The following is a 19,179-nucleotide window of genomic DNA, read 5'->3' on the forward strand; positions in this document are numbered from 1 at the left end:
AGGTACTCCTACAGTGCTGTTAGGAAGGGAGTTCCAGGATTTTGACCCAGCGACGATGAAGGATCGGCGATATACTTCTAAGTCAGGATGGTGTGTGACTTGGAGGGGAACTTGGAGGTGGTGGTGTTCCCATGCGCCTGCTGCCCTTATCCTTCTAGATGGTAGAAGTTGCGGGTTTGGGAGGTGCTGTCGCAGAAGCCTTGGCGAGTTGCTGCAGTGCATCTTGTAGACGGTACACACTACAGCCATGGTACGCCGGTGGTGGAGGGAGTGAATGTTTAATGTGGTGGATGGGGTGCAGATCAAGCGGGCTGCTTTGTCCTGGATGGTGTTGAGCTTCTTGAGTGTTGTTGGAGCTGCACTCATCCAGGCAAGTGGAGAGTATTCCATCACACTCCTGACTTGTGCCTTGTAGATGGTGGAGCGGTGATGGTGGAAACTACTGAACATTTAAACAAGCTTAATTTGCTGTGCCTAATTTGTCCCCGGCTCCTGCTCCCGGCAAGTCTGGCCTGGAGGGGAAGCCATAAGGACTTCCCCGCACTGACTTGGGGTTTATATTGCAGTCGGATCTTGATCTGCACACTTAAGCAAGGACCTCGCCAGCTTTGGGCAAGTGTCCTTAACGCCTGCAATTTAAAATTGTAATTGGCAGGATCAGGGCAGAACAGTCAGCGGTTAAGTGTACCACTTCATTTTAACTGGCCTCCCACCCAGTTTCCGCCATATGAGGGGATTAAAATCCCCCCCCCAATGCATCTGAAAGACCTGTTATTACAGGTTTCTTAATGAAATGATGCCTTACTAATAATGCTTGATTTAACAAAAATGACTAGAATAACTTGCATGTCCATAGCACTCAATTTCTACAGTGAGATGTCTGAGTGCTTTACAGGACGGTTGATTGTGACTGAATACCAAAGAGGCAGGAGAAAGGAAAGAGAGTCAAAAGCACAATTGAAGAGAAAAGTCTTAAGGAGGAAGCTGCTAAGACAGAGATCCTGAGGTCAATATTCCTAGATTATGGGGCAAACTGGCTGAAGGGGTAGGCACCAGTTTTCGGGGGACTGGAGGGTGCACACAGGGCATAGCTGGTGAAGATTGCAGAGAGATTAAGAAATTAGGCCACAGATGAATTTGAAGGTGAGGACAATTCTCTGGAACATAGTAGGCCAGTAGAACTTGATAAGGAGAGGGGTGATGGGGTTGCAGATCGTAGAGTGGGTGAGAATGCAGGCTATGGTATTATGGATATCTTGCAGTTTATGAAGGGTGGAAGTTGGGAGGTTGCTGAGAGCATTGGAAATGTCCAACCTTGAGGTGATAAAGGCATGGTTTCAGCAGCAGAGGAAAAGAGGTAGAGATGGAGGTGGATGATGTTGTGGAGGTGAAAGAAAACAATCTTGGCGACCGTTAAGATTGAGGCAAATAGGTGTTTGCAAGAGCCAAAGAGGGTGACTTCGATTTTGCTGACATTAAGCTGAAGAGCCTATTAAATAATGTAACATATAATTCACTTAAATATTATATTATTTACTGTAATTACTGTAAAGGGTATTTGTGTCGCTATTTTTAGTCAGAGACTCCTGTGGCTGCTGCGTCTTTAAGTTTTACTTTGATTTTAAAGATAAAAGTCTACTTTTTTAATTGGTAATTTGATTCACTGTTTCACTGTTACAAGATTAAAAATTCTGATGTTACGCAATGAGTTAAGGATCAACACATTGCCCATTTGTCAAGCTTCCTCTCATGCATAGCTGACCTTTAGCACAAACTCCTTGGTGAATAGCATTTCATACAGCCCACATTCAAGTAGTGCTTCCAGTTAGATTTTTTTTAAACTTATGTCCTGATTTCTCTAAAAGTTAGCTCCAGGGGGCAAGACTGGGACTTAAGACTGGTTAAGAATTTTAGTGCAGTTTAACTTTTTTTCAAAATGTCCTTTTTAAAATCTCAGCTTGATTTTAGACTTTGCCAAGAAGGATTTTCCGGCTGGTTAGATATGTATAGTGCAGTTACTGTTAAAGTTCCTTCACTTTTGGTGCTATGTTGGTTTAGCAATCACAGACAGCAGCTTTTAAAAGATTATAAAAAATGGGGGAAAAAAGTCACAGCAGAATAGTTTTGAACAGGAAACAAAGATAATGGACTTGTAAAGCTTATGTTGCATTCACCATCTCAATGGGCAACAATGTGCCTTGATAAAATGTAACACAGAAATGCAAGACTATGATATGCAAACAATGCAAGTTTCCGTTACAGGTTTCTCATGGTCTTGAATTGTGCACTTCTACCGACATTAATAAAGTGTGAAACATAACCGTGCATCTTAACTTGCAGGCGGAAAGAGATTTTAACAGCCGGGCCTCATTAACATTCTGCCAGGCAGCTGCCTACCTGTAATTGACGTAAAGGGCAGCTGGCTGGCTGCCAGCAGGCAAAGGTCAGACAACCCAGAGGCTGCCTGGCGGCAAGTTGCAGGATCAAGGGGGTGTGGGGTGGATGGCGGGGGGGTGTTCCGACTGGGTTCCATGGTTAGGAAGCTGGGGGGAGCCTGGGGTGGTAGGGGCCTAGGCTTTAAATGTGGGGCCCAGAGGAGCGCTTCTGCTTCTCCTAGCCCCACAAAGAAAAGTTTTACTTTGGCGCCTCTGCTGGGTGACAGCAAGTTTCACTGGTCGGAGCGACCACAGCAGTCACACAGCCAATAGGCTGTTTAATTGCCTCAGGGTCCTATCTGAGCAACAGGTCCCCACATATGTTAATAAGGCGCCCGCCTGAGTCAAGTGAGCAGCTCAGCTGCCCGATGTTAAAATCACCGCGGAGTGGTATTAGGGTGGGAAAAAGAGCTGCTCGGTTTTAGCTCCCAGTCCGTCCCGTTTCCACCGACCAAAGGGAGTTAAATTCCCCCCATAGTAATTTGGAAATTTTAAATTATTAGATAAAATTGAAATATTGGATTTTTAAAGTAGTTCTACATAAATAAATAGTCCAAGTCCCAAAGTAATTAAAATATTTAAATCTCATTTAATACTGGCTGATATTCTTGTAAATTTACGAGTGGATTTTTAAAAATTATTTGTTCTTGGATGAAGGTGACACCAGCAAGGCAGCATTTATTGCCCATTGCTAGTTGACCTAAGGGCATTAACAGTCTCAAGTAGGCCAGACTAGGTGGGTTGGGTTTTTACAATAAACCAGCAGCTTTCATGGTCATTTTTCTGGTGCTAGCCCACAAATTACCAGATTGAGTTCGGTTTCACAACTTGTCATGGAGGGCTTTGAACTCCTGACCTTGGGGTTTTTAGTCCAGTACCATAACCACATACCTTCTTCACCTGTGGCATTGCTCACAGTTGGATGATATGCTGTTTTCTAGGCACAGGAGCATTAGATCATGAATGAAAATTTCATACACTTGTTTTTTAAAAAAAATGTGGCTTTATCTATGTTACTGGGTAAATGGAGAAGTAAAATAAATGTTTTAAAAGCCAGGTAGTTATTGCTTATTATAATGAAGGCATAGTACTTCAGGCTTTGTTGTTGTTTAGAAACATTTTTATGTGTTTTTTAACGGCATTGATTATAACAGATCGTATATATTTTTTGGGGGGAAACTACCCAATAAACCTGGAGAAAATGTTGCCACAAGCCTTAAAATAGTGAAAAAGATACAGACACAAAGTAAAGTGGGGCTCAATTGTGCATGCACACACTCCTGATCCATGACCGCACGTTCACAATCAGGGGCCTAGCTTCTATAGAAAAAAAATCCTGAAAGTCCTTAATATACAAGATTGAATGAAGAGTAAACTAGAAATACCAACAAAATGCAGAAAATCATGTCACAAACTTTCAAATAATAAGGAAGAAACAAGCCCAAAATAAAGTGGGACTTGGAGACCAGAGGTCACCTGAATGGAAAAAGAAATCTGCAATGTCTGGAAGTCAAAAAAAGCTGATCACTCATGTGGGTGTATGCAGTCAACAGCTGTGCATGTTTGGTAGGCCATAGTCCAAAGAAGAATTTAGGCAAGAAAGCCTAGCAAAAGCAGCACCAGCACAGGATTCAGCCCCAAATTGTCATAGATGAAAAGGCTTACAAGCAAAAACACTGAGAAAGAAATTCAAACAGACAAAACAGAATTTTTCAAGTAGATTTAATGATGTTGTTTTCAAACATGTTTATTATGTTAGAAATTGGATACTGCACAACATATGATTTTTTTTTAAATGCTCAGATTCCAAAGAACAAAGGAATCTGATAATTTGAAGATCTTACCAGACATATCAAAAGGTTTTCAAAGCACTGGCTCACATTAATAGATTTGAGGGGAAACTACAGCAGAATGGGACAGGAAAAGAACTTGAGCAGAAAAGAAGTAGGAGTGGAAAGAGGAGTGGAGGAGGGCATAGAATAAAGAAGTCAAGAAGAAAATGAAAATAGAGTCAGTAAGAGAATGAAGATGTTAAGGGAGAGTGAGGGGGGAAAAAATGGCAAGGGTGAAGACACGGGAAAAGGAAATAACGAGCAGGGGTGGAATGAGCAGATTGGTGATGAAGTAACAAGGACTAGAATCATGTGATGCACTTGTGAAAACAGAAGCAGAATATTGAAGTTGCTACTTGTTCTCTGCCAAAGGTAACCAACATGGACAGTTAAATCTGAAGAAATTAGGTAATAGAAATAGTCCCTGATACAGCCTCCTACATTTTCTGAGGAGTGAATAAGGTAATGGGGAAATATATCGAGACAAAATCCTGGTCAACCTAAGAGGCCCTTGTCTCCTGCCAGCAGTAGCAGCTCAATAGAATCTGGCTCTCTTTCAGACTGGGCTGTCTCAGGCAACTAATAGATATCAAAAGCTGCATAAATCAAAGAGCGGATGAGGCGAAGCAGGATATGACCTTGCTCAGACAGGAATTGACGAAATGGAGCCAGGAGTGTAGAATCAAGACCAGACCAATTAGTGTCTGCCTTGAAGGGGATAGATTTGCTGGAGAAAAAACAACAGCAGAAATTAATAATAAGTTGATCTATTTGGAAATTTGTTCCAGCAGCAATAATCTCTGTCTAATTGATCTGCCAAAGAAGGTAAAGGGGAAGAATATTATAGATGTTCTCCAGGATATTTTACCCTGGCTTTTGGATGTATAAGAATCTCCAAAGATGGAAATTGTCAATCCCTGCAATTGTGCCCCAATCCACAAGAGCAACTATAAATGCTCGAATTTTTAAATGCTCAAATTTCAAGGAAGAAAGGGGAGCTAAGGATGGGACGTGATCATCTGAATGTAATAGATCCAAGAAGATTCTTAAATTGCAGCAGTGGCTACAAACATTGAGTTAGAGAAAAAAATATATAAAAGGGAGGAGCCCAGATATATATTTGGTTGTTGCACTCTGGACAACCAACATATCAACTTAGAGCTCTGACCATCTCTGTTCAGGGAAAGGAGTGAGACAGATATTCAGTACAGTATATTAGAATGTGTCAGAGTGAGTTACACTTGGGTCTGAAGCCTCTAATATTGGCTTGGCTACCTTGGACCACAGGGTAAAGTCTCGGAGCAATTATTCTGATGCAGCGCATTCAGCCTCAATGTGGGAAGGACAAGATTCAGGAGTTCTTTTCCTGTTTGTTGAGTTTGACCAGGGAGATAATGCAGCAAAATAAAAATTTTAAAACTGCAAATGATGGAAATCTGAAACAAGAACAGAAAATGCTGGAAATACACAGCAGGTCCATCAGCATCTTTAAAGAGAGAAGAGAGTTTAACATTTCACATGTAACCCTTTCATCAGTACCTGAAACATTAATCTACTTTTTCTCTTTACAAATGCTGAAGGGCCTGCTGTATATTTTCAGTTTCATCTTGGTTCAGTGGTAATGCTCTCATCTCTGAATCAGAAGTTGTGGGTTCAAGCCCCATTCCAGCACATAACTCTAGGCTGATACTTCAGTGCCGTGCAGAGAGAGTGCTGCATTATTGGAGGCACCAGCCTTGATATTAACTCCCCCACAATGGGCGGGAGAGGGTCCTGGGGGCGGGGATGGGACTTATATATGGGGAATGCATCCCCAACACGAGTGCACGTGCCCACTGCCTTTTTTGCGGCGGCCGATATTGAGGTGTCTTGAGTGTCCCATCATGAAGAGGTGGGCGACTTCATTAACCTATTTAAATCGGGCTCCCATGGTGCAATTGAGAGCCTGATTTAAAATTCACTGTTGCTGCATGGGTTTTCTAGGCGCCGGGATTCCCGACAGTGAATGGGATGCGGGAGTTGCCAACTCCGCAAGGTACTCCTTGTGGACTAGAAATTGCATGAGTGCTCCCCCAGCCCCTCAAGGAAGTCTTCAGCTTCCTCCCACCGATCACGGCCTCTCTCTCCCCCCACCCTAATGGCTGATCTCTTCCCCCCCACCCCCCTTGCAAATCGCGATGACCGATCTTCCCCTCCTGATTGCTGGGGACTGTCCCCAAGGGTCCCCAGCTGCGGCCTCCTGACGCTACTTTTCCATCCCGGTCGCTGGCCAGGCTGTCAATTAGGCTGGCTGCCAGGTGGGAAATGAATCAAAAATATGATTATGAAGTCCTACCGTTAAATTTGGCACGACCTCCCCAGGTTCTTCGGCTGTTTTCGGCCTCCCCTGCACCCTCCTCGTAAATATCAGGGCCTCCGTCTTTTAGCTGGGTCAGTAACTCAAGGCCATGTCTACCAGTTCAGGTGGATGTAAAAGACCCTATGGCACTTTTTCAAAGAAGAGCAGGGTGTTCTCCTAGTGTCCATGTCAATATTAAACCTTAGCACCACATAAAACAGATTAACTGGTCAATTCTCTGATTTGCTGTTCATGAACCCTTCCTGTGCACAAATTGGCTGTAATGATTGCCAAGAAAACAATAGTGACTAGACTTCAAAAGTAATTCATTGGCTGTGAAATGCTTTTGGACAGCCTGAGGCTGTAAAAGGATCTATATACATGCAAGTTTGTTCGATTGATATGTATTTATCTTTCCTTTCTTATTTCCAACATTTTCGGTTATTCAGGAATATTGCTGATAGGGAGCTGCAACAGGTGGAAACAGCAGCAGCAATCCTAGGAGCATTCGAGGGATCAGCAGACAGACGTCATTAAAGTTAACCAGGAATTTTGTGAATTGCATAGACTTCTGTACCAATCAGAATCGAAGGCCGGAATTTTGTCTACCGCGGCGGGTCCAGTGTGGGCGGTCGGCGTGGCAGGGTGCAACCCCGCTGCTGGCTCCATCCAGCTGCTGAAAATGACTTTCCCTTAATAGGTCCTATTAAGCCCGCCCAGCGCCTTAGCTGGCCCAAATAAATGGAGCGGGCCTGGTGACTTCATTCATGACACGTTTTCAGCTGGGATCTTTAAAGGGACCATGATCACATTAGATTTGACGTTTAATCCAACATAGTGCTGTCAGTGTTCTACAGCATTTCAGTGCTGCAAACGCTAACAATGACTGCACAGAGGTGCAGGGCTGCACCCAGGTTCTCCAGTGAGCGCGCAGTGAGGTCCTCTTCCCTTCCGATGGGTGGAAGAGATCTCCCCAGGAGAGCAAAACAGCCTGGTTACAGATTGAGAGGAGGTCACAAGCAGGGATGTGTACAGGAGGGTGCAAAGTTGCAAACGTTTCAATTATCTCATTAGATCAGGAAACGTTAGTACAAAGCCACACTCAACTTCATCCTGCTGTGCCTCTCATCACATCCCCATCACTCTGCCTTCCCAACCCTACTCCTGCACATCCTTACACCAACTTACCTTGCACCTCCACCCATCCCTCTCTATCTACAATATCACATGCCCATCTCACTAGCCACCCCTCACACTCACCCTCATCCTAGTCTAATCATACCAACTAACAACACACAAGGGTAGCCACTTGGGTGTTTTATCCAATATTTATGTAAAGTTTCTGTTAATGTGGTGTCAAACATAAAAATCTTTACTTTCAACACTTTCCAGTCTTGGACAGATTTGTGTGCACCTTTGGAAGTGGCTTCGTGAGTTACAGTGAATGGTGAGACATAACGGTACCCGCCGCAATGGTGATGAGTGTGAAAGGAATGGCTTGGGCATTGTAGGGATGCTTTATGGTGTTGGTTTGCGATGGTGCCAACCTGGCACATCATGTGGCAGCCAGGGTGTACAGCGTCAAGTGAAGTAAATCTGGCCATGGTGAGGCCATCCCTGGCCTCCTGGACAGTAATATGCTTGGGTGCTGATGCCCTGTGTCTTATGCAGCATCAGGTGATTGCGGAGAAGGTTGTTGTTGTTGGTGCAGCTGGCGTGACTGGTACTGCTGGTGTTGGGACTGATCTTGGTCGGATTCTGAGGACCAAGGTGAGACAGTATAAACGGCACCCATGTTGATGGAATATATAATATAGACTTGCATTTGTATAGCACCTTTCACGACCACTGGACATCTCAAAGTGTTTTACTTTTTGAAGTGTAGTCACTGTTGTAATGTAGGAAACGCGGCAGCCAATTTGTGCACAGCAAGCTCCCACAAACATCAATGTGATAATGACCAGATAATCTGTTATAGTGATGTTGATTGATGGCAGGTGAAGTACAGATGTCAGAAGCATTCTGTCAATGGTGAGAGAGTTCTTCCAATGAGGTGAGACTGGATGACTTTGCTATAAACACTTGCAGCCTGCAGAATCTGTGCTGGAAATGGACTGAGCAACAGCTTCTGCCCGAGGAAAGTGATCATCTGTCAGGTGGGAGCTTTTACTGTACATTTCATGCTGTCAAGTAATCAGCTGGAACAATGGCCACAGAACTCCTGCCTCAGGTTGACAGACGGGGTTTCCGAACTGTGTGGTTCCTGTGGTCATGCAGTTAAATTTAAAAAGTAAGTTAAAAAAGCCTGTTAAAGGTCTGACAACTAGCTGTTAATCATCTTAATTGGGTCGCCCGTCGCTGCCGTTAGGGCTGGTTCTATGATGGCAGACGTGCCTGGGGGAAAGGCGCGTGGGGCGGGATGACGGTGGGTTCCCGACCCGCTGTCAAAAATAACAGCTTTCCCACCCGACCCGCCACCGATCTCGCCCGCTACCACCCCGGAAAAATCCAACCGTAGTAACCAGCCTCAGAGTACAACTGCTTTTTTGCAGGTCTGATGATTCTAAAGTTAGATCAATTCCAACTGATCTATTGTGAAATGGGGAATTGGGAACATGAAAGGAGTTAAATTGCCAGGCTTGTTACTGAAAGACTGTGAAGAGTTACACCAGGAAATCCAAATTCTCCAGTACACTCTGCTGGTGCTTTTACTTTAATGTTGGCAAGAACTGTGCAATAGTTACAGACCCATCTAACAGTTCAATACCAGCAGAGGTTTGGTAAATGGAACCAGTGCTTCTGCATATTATATGTGGTGGTAAAGTAGGAATTTCTGATTTTATTTCAAATTTCCAGCATTTGCAGTTTTTCTTTTTGCTGTTTGGTTCGCTGCCACTTTCGTTCCAAAAATGCCAGTCTTGAGGAGCCCTTATCTTCTCTTTATGACACGATTTTTGTTTGTCTCTTTCAGACTGTTCATCATTATTGTTGTCCCTCTTCCTACGGGCTGGATTTTGAAGTTTCTGACCCACCTGGAGCGGGGTCTGGGCGGCGGGGGGTGCGGCCAGTAGACCGCGAGTCCGGGTTTCCCCGCAAGCTGTCAGTTTCAACTCCACAGCGTGTGTGTGACATCATGGGCAGGTTCCCTGCCCGGAAGCCAGCCTGATTGACAGGCTGGCTTCCAGTCAGGTGAGGAACGCTGGCTGGACACGACACCGCGGCAGCAGGTAGGTGCGGGTTCCAAGGGTGGCGGGTGGGGGCAGGGTTCAAACCTGGGGCGGTAGTCCAATTCCTGGGTGAGTTTGATCCCGGGGCCGGGGGGGGGTCTGATCCCTGACCCCAGGGTGGGGGGGAGTGGGCTGCTGGTGGGTGAGCTTGGGGGGCCGAGAGGAAGCATTCCTGATCCTCCCAGCCCACAAGGCTTGCTCCCTGAGGCTGTGCTCTACTCACTGCAGCTACTGGGAATCCTGAGGCCCGGCAGGTTAAAGCAGAAGCTTCAGGCCTCATTATCATATTTAAAATGCCAACCCGCTTCCTGGCAACGAGTTGGCTGCCCACCCTCCCCCTGTCCTGCCTGAATAAAAGTTGGAAGTGGGTGAGCTGGGGTTGGGATGTAGATTTTTTAAAACATTAACTACCCCCACGCTCCTAACGCGTTTTTTTCATGTTAAAATTTCCCCCTAAGCCTTCATGCTTCCTCCATGAGCTTTCAGCTTTTCAATAAAACCTATTCAACCCACTATTTCTCGTCCTCCTCTCTTTTTTTGTTTTTTTTAATTCAGTTTTATTAAGGTTAGCTCATCTTAATTCATCAGTTTTGATGGTCCATGCACAAAACATTAATCTGTCTCTTCAAAATGCTAACAAGCCTGATGTGTATTTCCAGCATTTTCTCTTTTTATTTCAGATTCACAGCATTTTCAGATTTTTTATTCTTATTATTACATCAATTATTAAAGGTTCACATACATACATTAGTTACTGGTTTTATTAGGAAATAATGCTCATAATATGGAAAGCTCTCTTCCTCTTACTGCCTGGTAAATGAATACTCTAAAGATGAACATAATGTCCAGGCTGAATTATATTCTTAATATACTTCCCCTAGAGGTGCAAGCATACTGGTTCAAGAAGACCAGATAGATATTCCTGAACTTTCTCTGGGAGGGAAATCCTCTGCGATTAAGTTTAATGAAAAGGCAGAAATCATTCACGTTGCTGAACTCGACCAAATAGGTCAAATTTAAGCCAGAGAGGAGCAACCCGTCACATCCCTGGGTTCAAATTGGGAAGAGATGTTAAAGCACATAGAATTTCAGAAACTATGAGAACTTGCTGCACACCCACCTTCTTCAAAACAGCTGCCTAAATTATAAAGTGAATTCACCAAAAACAAGTAATTTGACATTTTTGTAAAGTTTCTTACAGGTTAGCATGATAAGATTAATTGTAGTTAACAAAGTCCTGCCCTTTTAAATTCAACCTAAATCATTTTTGTTCGCATCAAAATACACTAAAGTTGAAACTACTTAATTTACTATTGCAAACTACTTCATATCTAATTCTAATCTAGTCCATGGATTGCATGAATCAAGTAAGAGCCAAAAATTAATTAACTGGCTTTAAAACAAAGAATGGAATTCCTTAAATGCTGACAAAGCTCCTCATAAGGCATAAGTTTTGTAGTTTTGTTTAACATGTAATGGTATCTCCTTGCAAACCACTGGATGGGCAATACGTATTTTCTTTCAATCATCAGTGTGTACTTGCAAATACCAAATTAAAACTTACTCAATAGGGCTTGGGGTTGCACCTGTAATATAGGAAGCAAGGAACAGAGTAGGTCATTCAGCCCCTCGAGCCTGTTCTGCCATTCAACTAGATCATGGCTGATTTGTACCTCATCTCCATTACCTCGATACCCTTACCTAACAAAAATCTAGCAATCTCAGTCTTGAAAATTTCAGCATCCACAGCCTTTTGGGGATGAGAGTTCCAGATTTCCACTATCTTTTGTGAGAAAATATATTTCCTGATTTCACTCCTAAATAGCCTAGCTTTAATTTTAAGATGATGGAGGATCTTAGCTACAAGGACAGGTTGGAGAAGCTGGATTTGTTTTCATTAGAGAAAAGGAGGTTGAGGGGTGATTTGATAGAGGTGTACAAGATTATGACGGGTTTGGATAGGCTAGACGGGGAAAGGCTGTTCCCACTAGTTGATGGTACAAGGACTAGGGGACACAGATTTAAGGTTTTAGGCAAGAGATACAGGGGGGATGTGAGGAAAAACATTTTTACACAGCAAGTAGTGAGGACCTGGAACTCGTTGCTGATGGAAGTGGTGGAAGCGAGACACTCAATGTTTTCAAGGGGAGACTGGATAGGCACTTGAGGGAAATAAACTTGCAGGGCTACGAGATTAGAGCGGGTGAATGGGACTGACTGGATTGCTCTACAGAGAGCTGGCACGGACTCAATGGGCCGAATGGCCTCCTTCTGTGCTGTTATGACTCTATGACTCCCTTGTTCTGATTTCTCCCACCAGAGGAAATAGTTTCTCTGTATCTACCCTATCAAATCCCTTTATCATTTAAAGGCCTCAGTTAGATTTCTCTTCAACCTTTTAAACTCAGAAGAATACAAGCTAAGTTTATGCAGCTCTAAGGCCCTGTATCATTCTGGCGAATCTGTACTATGCCCCCTCCAAGGCATTATACAATGGCCCGGAATTTGCGGTGGGTAATGACGGCGAACGAACAGCGTTCGCCGTCGCTCCCCTTCTGAGACTGACCACAACTTCAGGATTTAGCACATGCACATCTAAACGCGGATATCCTGAAGTTGCAGTCAGTCATTCACTGTTCCGACACTGGCTGCGCTGTGGACCCCTCCTCCTGCATTGTATAATCATAGTATCATCTGTATAAACAGTGAAATCAGGAAACTGACGAAAACTTGGGCTTTTCCATGGTAATATTGCTGTTAAAGATCCTATTAAATGTTAAGCCTTGTTGGAATAGGTGTAACTGGGGTTTTAACAGTTTATTGACTGGTAAACAAACGTTCTGGCCCTGAAAAACTAATGTTTATATTTGTGGAGTGTCAAATTTCACCATTATGATAAAAAATTACAATTTAAATTTTTTTTTTATAAGAAAAGCCTTTATAAAACACTGGTTCGGCCTCAACTGGAGTTTTGTGACCAATTCTGGGCACCGCACTTTAGGAATGATGTGAAGGCCTTCGAGAGGCTGCAGAAAAGATTTACGAGAATGATTCCAGGGATGAGCGACTTCAGTTACGTGGATAGACTAGAGAACTTGGGGTTGTTCTCTTTGGAGCAGAGAAGGTTGAGAGGAGATTTGATAGAGGTGTTCAAAATCATAATGGGTCTAGACAGAGCAGAAAGAGAGAAACTTTTCCCATTGGCAGAAGGGCTGAGAACCAGAGGACACAGATTTAAGGTGATTGGCAAAAGAACCAAAGGCAACATGAGGAAAAACATTTTTATGCAGCGAGTGGTTAGGATTTAGAATGCACTGCCTGAAAGGGTGGTGGAGGCAGACTTAATCATGGCTTTCAAAAGTGAATTAGATAAGAACCTGACGGAAAAAAAATTGCAGGGCTACGAGGAAAGGGCGGTGGAATGGGACTAGCTGAATGCTCTTGCAGCGAGCTGGCACAGGCTTGAGAGGCCGAATGGCCTCCTTCTGTGCTGTAACCATTCTATGATTCTATGAAAAACATTTTTTTTAAAGTTTGTTCACAATATTTCAGCTTCTACCTTATACCCATGTGAGAGTCCCAATCTTTATTTCGCTCTCTGTAACATTTATAAAAAGTCCGGATAAAAGCAGCTTCTCATTTCCTGGTTTCCTGTCTGTGAGAATTCTGCAGTGTGACTGGCTGCTTAGACAGCTTGTTGACATCACTCCAGCATCGCACTAGGAATTCCCAATACAGAGCACTGAAATCAATTGAACATCAAAAAAGGCAAACTTCTCGCCACAGAGATCGCGAAATCTCTGTGAGCAGCTTTCTTCGGGGCCAGTGGCAAGTGCCTTTGCTTCGTCGCTAACTGCAAATTATGTGCCATTCGGTCTACAGTACAGAAACAGGCCATTTGGCCCAACTGATCTTAGCCGGCGTTTAAGCTCCACACGAGCCTCCTCCCACCTCTCTTCATATAATCCTATCAGCAGATTTTTCTATTCCTTTCTCATTAACTTATCTAGCTTCCCCTTAAATGCATCTATGCTACTCATCTCAACTGTTCCTTGTGGTGTATCCTTCCTGACGTTCAGTGCCCAAAACTGAACTCCAGGTAGGGTCTGGCCAAGGCTCTGTACAACTGAAGCATAACTTCCCCATTGTATTCCAGGCCCCTTGAGGTAAAGCCCAACATTCCATTAGCCTTTTTGATTACTTTTTATAACTGTCCACTAGCTGTTAGTGATTTATATACTCTTTGCCCCAGTTCCTATTCCCTCACCATTAAGAAAATATTCAGATTTATCTTTCTTGAATGACCTCACACTTCCCCACATTGAACTACAACTGCCAAAGTTTTGCCCACTCACTTAGCCTGTCTTTGTCCCTTTGTAACCTTCTGGTCCCATCTATACCATTACTATGCTTCCTAACTTAATGTCACCGGCAAACTTGGATATACAACTCTCTATTCCTTCATCCAAGTCATGACTATATATATGGTGAAAAGTTGAAGCCCCGGTACAGATCTCTGGGGAACACTATTTTCACATCCTGCCAATGAGAGAATGTTCCCTTTATCCCTACTCTATGTCTCCTACCTCCCAATCAATTAGCAACCCATATCACAAAGTTACCTCTAATTCCGTGCGCTCTCATTTTTGCTAATAATCTCTTGTGTGTGGAACCTTATCAGATACTTTCTGGAAATCCATATACACAACATTTCATAGGCACTGCTCCAGGGGGTGGGGCGGGAGGTGGGATGGGGTGGTAGTGCAGTGGTGGGTGATAGGGAGGTTTCGCCTTGTCTAGTTAAGTGCCCCAGGCTATATCATTAGGCAGCAGCATTGGGATTGACTTTTATCTGCAATGCAATACAAATACTGGCTTAAGCAGTATACCACAATGTGTGGGTCCTCATTTACCACAATGTGGAGCCTTTCATTTACCACAGTATATATTTTATTGCTTTTGAAACCACATATATGAAAAACTTCACCACAAATGTTGGCATGAAACAGCTGATTGGTGTCCATGCATTTATACTTCTTGGAATGCTTCTAAGTTTTTTTGAAGCGTTCAAGTGCCTCATTTTTTTCATGTACGTTTTATAACAAAGCTAATTTCTTTATACCAGTAATGAGTATTTTTTGGACCACATTTAAGTCTGGCGTACAGTGTGATACTGAACGAATTACTTCATGGTGCACATGTATGCATCTGGCCTGGATATTTGATTTATTAAGACTGTTTTCAATTAACTTTGTTTTGACCATACACTGCCGTTCAACATCAACAGCACAAAGTCAAGTTTCTTTCTGTGTACCAGGGACATAGTAAAGATAATAAATGAAAGGGAAACAAAGTTGTATAGCGTTAAAATTATGGGAGGTAGTAAACAAAACAAATAATAATTCAGCTTGAAGTTGTAAGAAATGTTTTAGGAGTAATCATTATGGGGTTACATGTCAATGTCATGACCTTGTTTAAATGTTTTACATGCCATTGTTGGAACTCATCAGCCACTGCTCTCTAAAAAGAATCCAGATGTGTCTGTAAGTTACATTGCAAAGAGCATTTCATTTCTTTAATGGAAGTGCAGTAAGCCCCATTTCCTGGTCCATATTGTACACTCTCATTTTCTTATTAATTTTATGCAACTGTTTTAGATTCTGATAAAATTGATTTAAAATGCACAATTCACAGTATACTGTTCCCAGTAAATATATGATCACATGATTTTTGTTGGTGGGTTTATGTTGAAAAATGTTACATAAAGTTCAGCAGATTTTGCTGAGCAGTTACCAACATTTTGTGGCATTAGAACATCAAATAATGGATACTGAATGAAAGTAGTGTCCAAGCTTAGTGTTATCCTAGTAATTTAAGACATACCAGATAGAGCCTGTATTTTATAGTTGCAGTGTTTTCATAGTATCAAACAATAATCTATTATCTTTTGAATGTCTTCCCTACATTGAATCTTTACTATTGTTAATATCAAAACCAGCATGTGCTTTTTCTTTGTATGTGATTTTAACTTGGTTAAAACATGAAGAGCAAAAGTAATATTGTTCCAGAAAAGTTCAAGTAGAACTAGATTATTTTAAAATTATTTCATCAAACATTGTAAATTAGAAGTGTTCCTTCGCTTTATTTGATCAAAACTTAGAGATAGGAGCTTTGAGATAAGGACCCAGAATTTGCTGGGAAACTAACGGCGAGTTTAACGCGCACACCGTTATTAGTGTGTAAAAAACCCCCAACAATATTTGGTAACAAAGAGATATAACATGAGCTGCGAAGTGCCACAAATTGCTGGACGATTTATGCCGCTCCACAGGTAAGTTTACAAAATCGGGAGCTCGCCATCAACCTCCCTGTAAGTTTCCAGAATTTGCTGCATTTGCGCTGTTAAAGCAAATTAAACTCGCCACAGAAAGTTAGGGCTGGTATTTAACAACGTAAGGACCCTTTTAATGAGGGGATTTATGTTCCTGCAATGCTGCTCAACCTCTCCGGCCCAGAAAAGGAACAATTGAAACTGTGGAGTCTCATTCCTTCAGGTAGTAAATTGTTCCTAGAGGTTTTTAAAATTAAAAATTTTAAATTATTTTCTTATTTTTCTTTTCTGTCTCTATTTTCTCTCTCATAATGCAATCTTTTTTTCCTTTTCTTTATTTCTCTTTCTGTATATAATTTGACTCTATTTCACTCTATTTCCATCTCCATTGTTCCTCTGTTTCTTTATCCTCAAATTTCATTGGTTAAGAAGATAAACGGTTGGTCCCGTCGTTCACTATGGTCTCAGATGCCCCGTTTGACCTATTATCAGCTCGCACTTAATGCACTTTGCAGTGCAAAACATTTTCGAGCTGAAGAAAAAAGTCTAATAGGGCATGCCATGAGATGCCCCACTCCAGCAAATTCTGGGCCAATCAATTGGATCCAGTGGTTGAAACTGGTATCTAATTTGAAAGGCCATAATTTTGAGTCCATGTGGTTCCTGCCACTCAAATTATTTTTTTTCATTGGTGTGTTCACTTAGCAGGGCTAATAGATGGAGCATTGCATGAAAACAGGGTGGTAAATGTAGAAGGGAAAGAGCAGACTTTGCAATTTCTGAACCAGGTAATCAGAGACACCCAAAATGGTGCATCCAGAATTTCACAGCCGTGCTCTCATTTGTACTGCGCCTGATGTAAGACTCTTTATTGGCTCCACTTCTTAAAATTAGTGGGGTAATTTTGGCCGGAGGGTGAAAACGGGTACTAAACGGGTGCTGTGCTTATAAGGACCGCCTGTTTGAAAGTCTGGATTTAGCACGCAATTTTCGGGCTCATTAATGATTATCATGATTTGAACGTGCCTGCAGACGCTGAAACCGCCAACTGCAGACGCTGAAACCGCCAACTGCAGACGCTGAAACCGCCAACTGCAGGCGCTGAAACCGCCAACTGCAGACGCTGAAACCGCCAACTGCAGGCGCTGAAACCGCCAACTGCAGGCGCTGAAACCGCCAACTGCAGACGCTGAAACCGCCAACTGCAGACGCTGAAACCGCCAACTGCAGACGCTGAAACCGCCAACTGCAGACGCTGAAACCGCCAACTGCAGACGCTGAAACCGCCAACTGCAGGCGCTGAAACCGCCAACTGCAGGCGCTGAAACCGCCAACTGCAGGCGCTGAAACCGCCAACTGCAGACGCTGAAACCGCCAACTGCAGACGCTGAAACCGCCAACTGCAGACGCTGAAACCGCCAACTGCAGACGCTGAAACCGCCAACTGCAGACGCTGAAACCGGCAACTGCAGGTTTACCACTCAAGCGCTGATTAGACGCAATTTTCCTGGCGCTGTATATGTAGCCTGCATGCACCCACATCCACTGAAGGTGTGGAATGCGCTGGCTGAGAGTGGAAGGATGTCAACAAAGAGCTAGAGAGAGGGTGCCCAGGTTCTCTAATGTGGTGGAGGAGGTAGAGAGGAGGAGGGATGTCCTTTACCCGCAAGGGGGAAGGAGGCCACAGAGGCAGCTGATGCGGCGCATGTGGGAGGAGATTGCCCAGGAGGTCACAGCCAGGAGCCTTGGCCCCAGGATATGGTTCCAGTGCCGCATGGAATTTAATGACTTGACACGGGTGGCCAAGGTATGATCCCATCTCTCAAACACAATTCTCAATAGCTGCACCACCACCACCAGCATCACAAACTCAACACACTTCATCCACCATCTAACTGTACAGCACGGTGGCATAGTGGTTAGCACTGTTGCCTCACAGCACCAGGGACCCGGGTTCGAATCCAGCCTCGGGCGACTGACTGTGTGGGGTTTGCACATTCTCCCCGTGTTTGCGTGGGTTTTCTCCGGGTGCTCCGGTTTCTTCCCACAGTCCAAAGATGTGCGGGTTAGGTTGATTGGCTATGATAAGTTGACCCTTAGTGTTAGGGGGATTAAATACGTGGGGTTACGGGGATAGGGTGGGATATGTGTTGGTGTAGGGGTTACGGGGATCGGGTGGGATATGTGTCGGTGCAGGCTCGATGGGCTGAAATGGCCTCTATCTGCACTGTGGGGTTTCTGTGATTTCTGTGATTACACTGACATTCTCACACACCACAGTATTGCACCCTTCACAGGCACTACTCACACCTCAGACACATCTCACAGCTCTTCGTCCATGTGAGGTATCACACACACACACACATATGTGTGTGATATGTCAATACACTCATTCACAATCACCATTCTTTCTCTTCCAGGAAAAAATAGCATATAACAGGCAGCGGCAGGACCTGACCGGGGCAGGTCATCCACGTCTGCATGAGATCACTCCCCCTGAGGAGGCACTGCTAGCCGTAATCAGGAAGGGAGTGGGAGACGCTGTGGCCAGAAGCAGAGCAGGGGACATATCACCGAGAGCTATGTGGCCACTCCAGCTTACTTACAGATGCACAACTATTCCTGATCCCTAATCACCCAAAGCGATCCTCACTCCCAAGCTCATCACACACATCCTCCTATAGTGGTCACATGCACTGCACCCTAACCCTTCCAGCTTTATCATTGCAGGCTCCCAGGAGTAAGATCCACCTCGCCCCACGGAGCAAGTTCACGATGAGCAACAGCCACCTCGCTCCCTTGGAGGAAGAGGAGGAGAGCGAGGAAGAATGCACTGTGTCAATCGCTGCTACTGTCGCAGGCACCAGTTCAGAGACCGGCACCACGCGTAACTTAGAGGCTAGGGTAGAAGAGGGATCCTCACAGTGGGGCACATCGGGCACTAGCAGGCAGCAGCCACACAGGGTGGAAGGGACACCACAAGTGCCACCTTTCCAGGAGGGGGCAAGGTTGCATA

At 43.9% G+C, this 19,179-nt stretch overlaps 1 protein-coding gene across 5 annotated transcripts in view; it reads left to right on the forward strand.

Moving 5' to 3' along the window:
• Positions 1 to 19,179, forward strand: part of LOC147121205 (acylphosphatase-2-like) — a 173,230-nt gene that overhangs the window by 87,675 nt on the left and 66,376 nt on the right. The gene's annotated exons all lie outside the window — the stretch shown is intronic.

Source organism: Somniosus microcephalus, chromosome 3 (assembly GCF_052327205.1).
Source record: "Somniosus microcephalus isolate GS21.2 chromosome 3, FLI_Smic_1.0, whole genome shotgun sequence".
NCBI classification, from domain to species: Eukaryota; Metazoa; Chordata; class Chondrichthyes; order Squaliformes; family Somniosidae; genus Somniosus; species Somniosus microcephalus.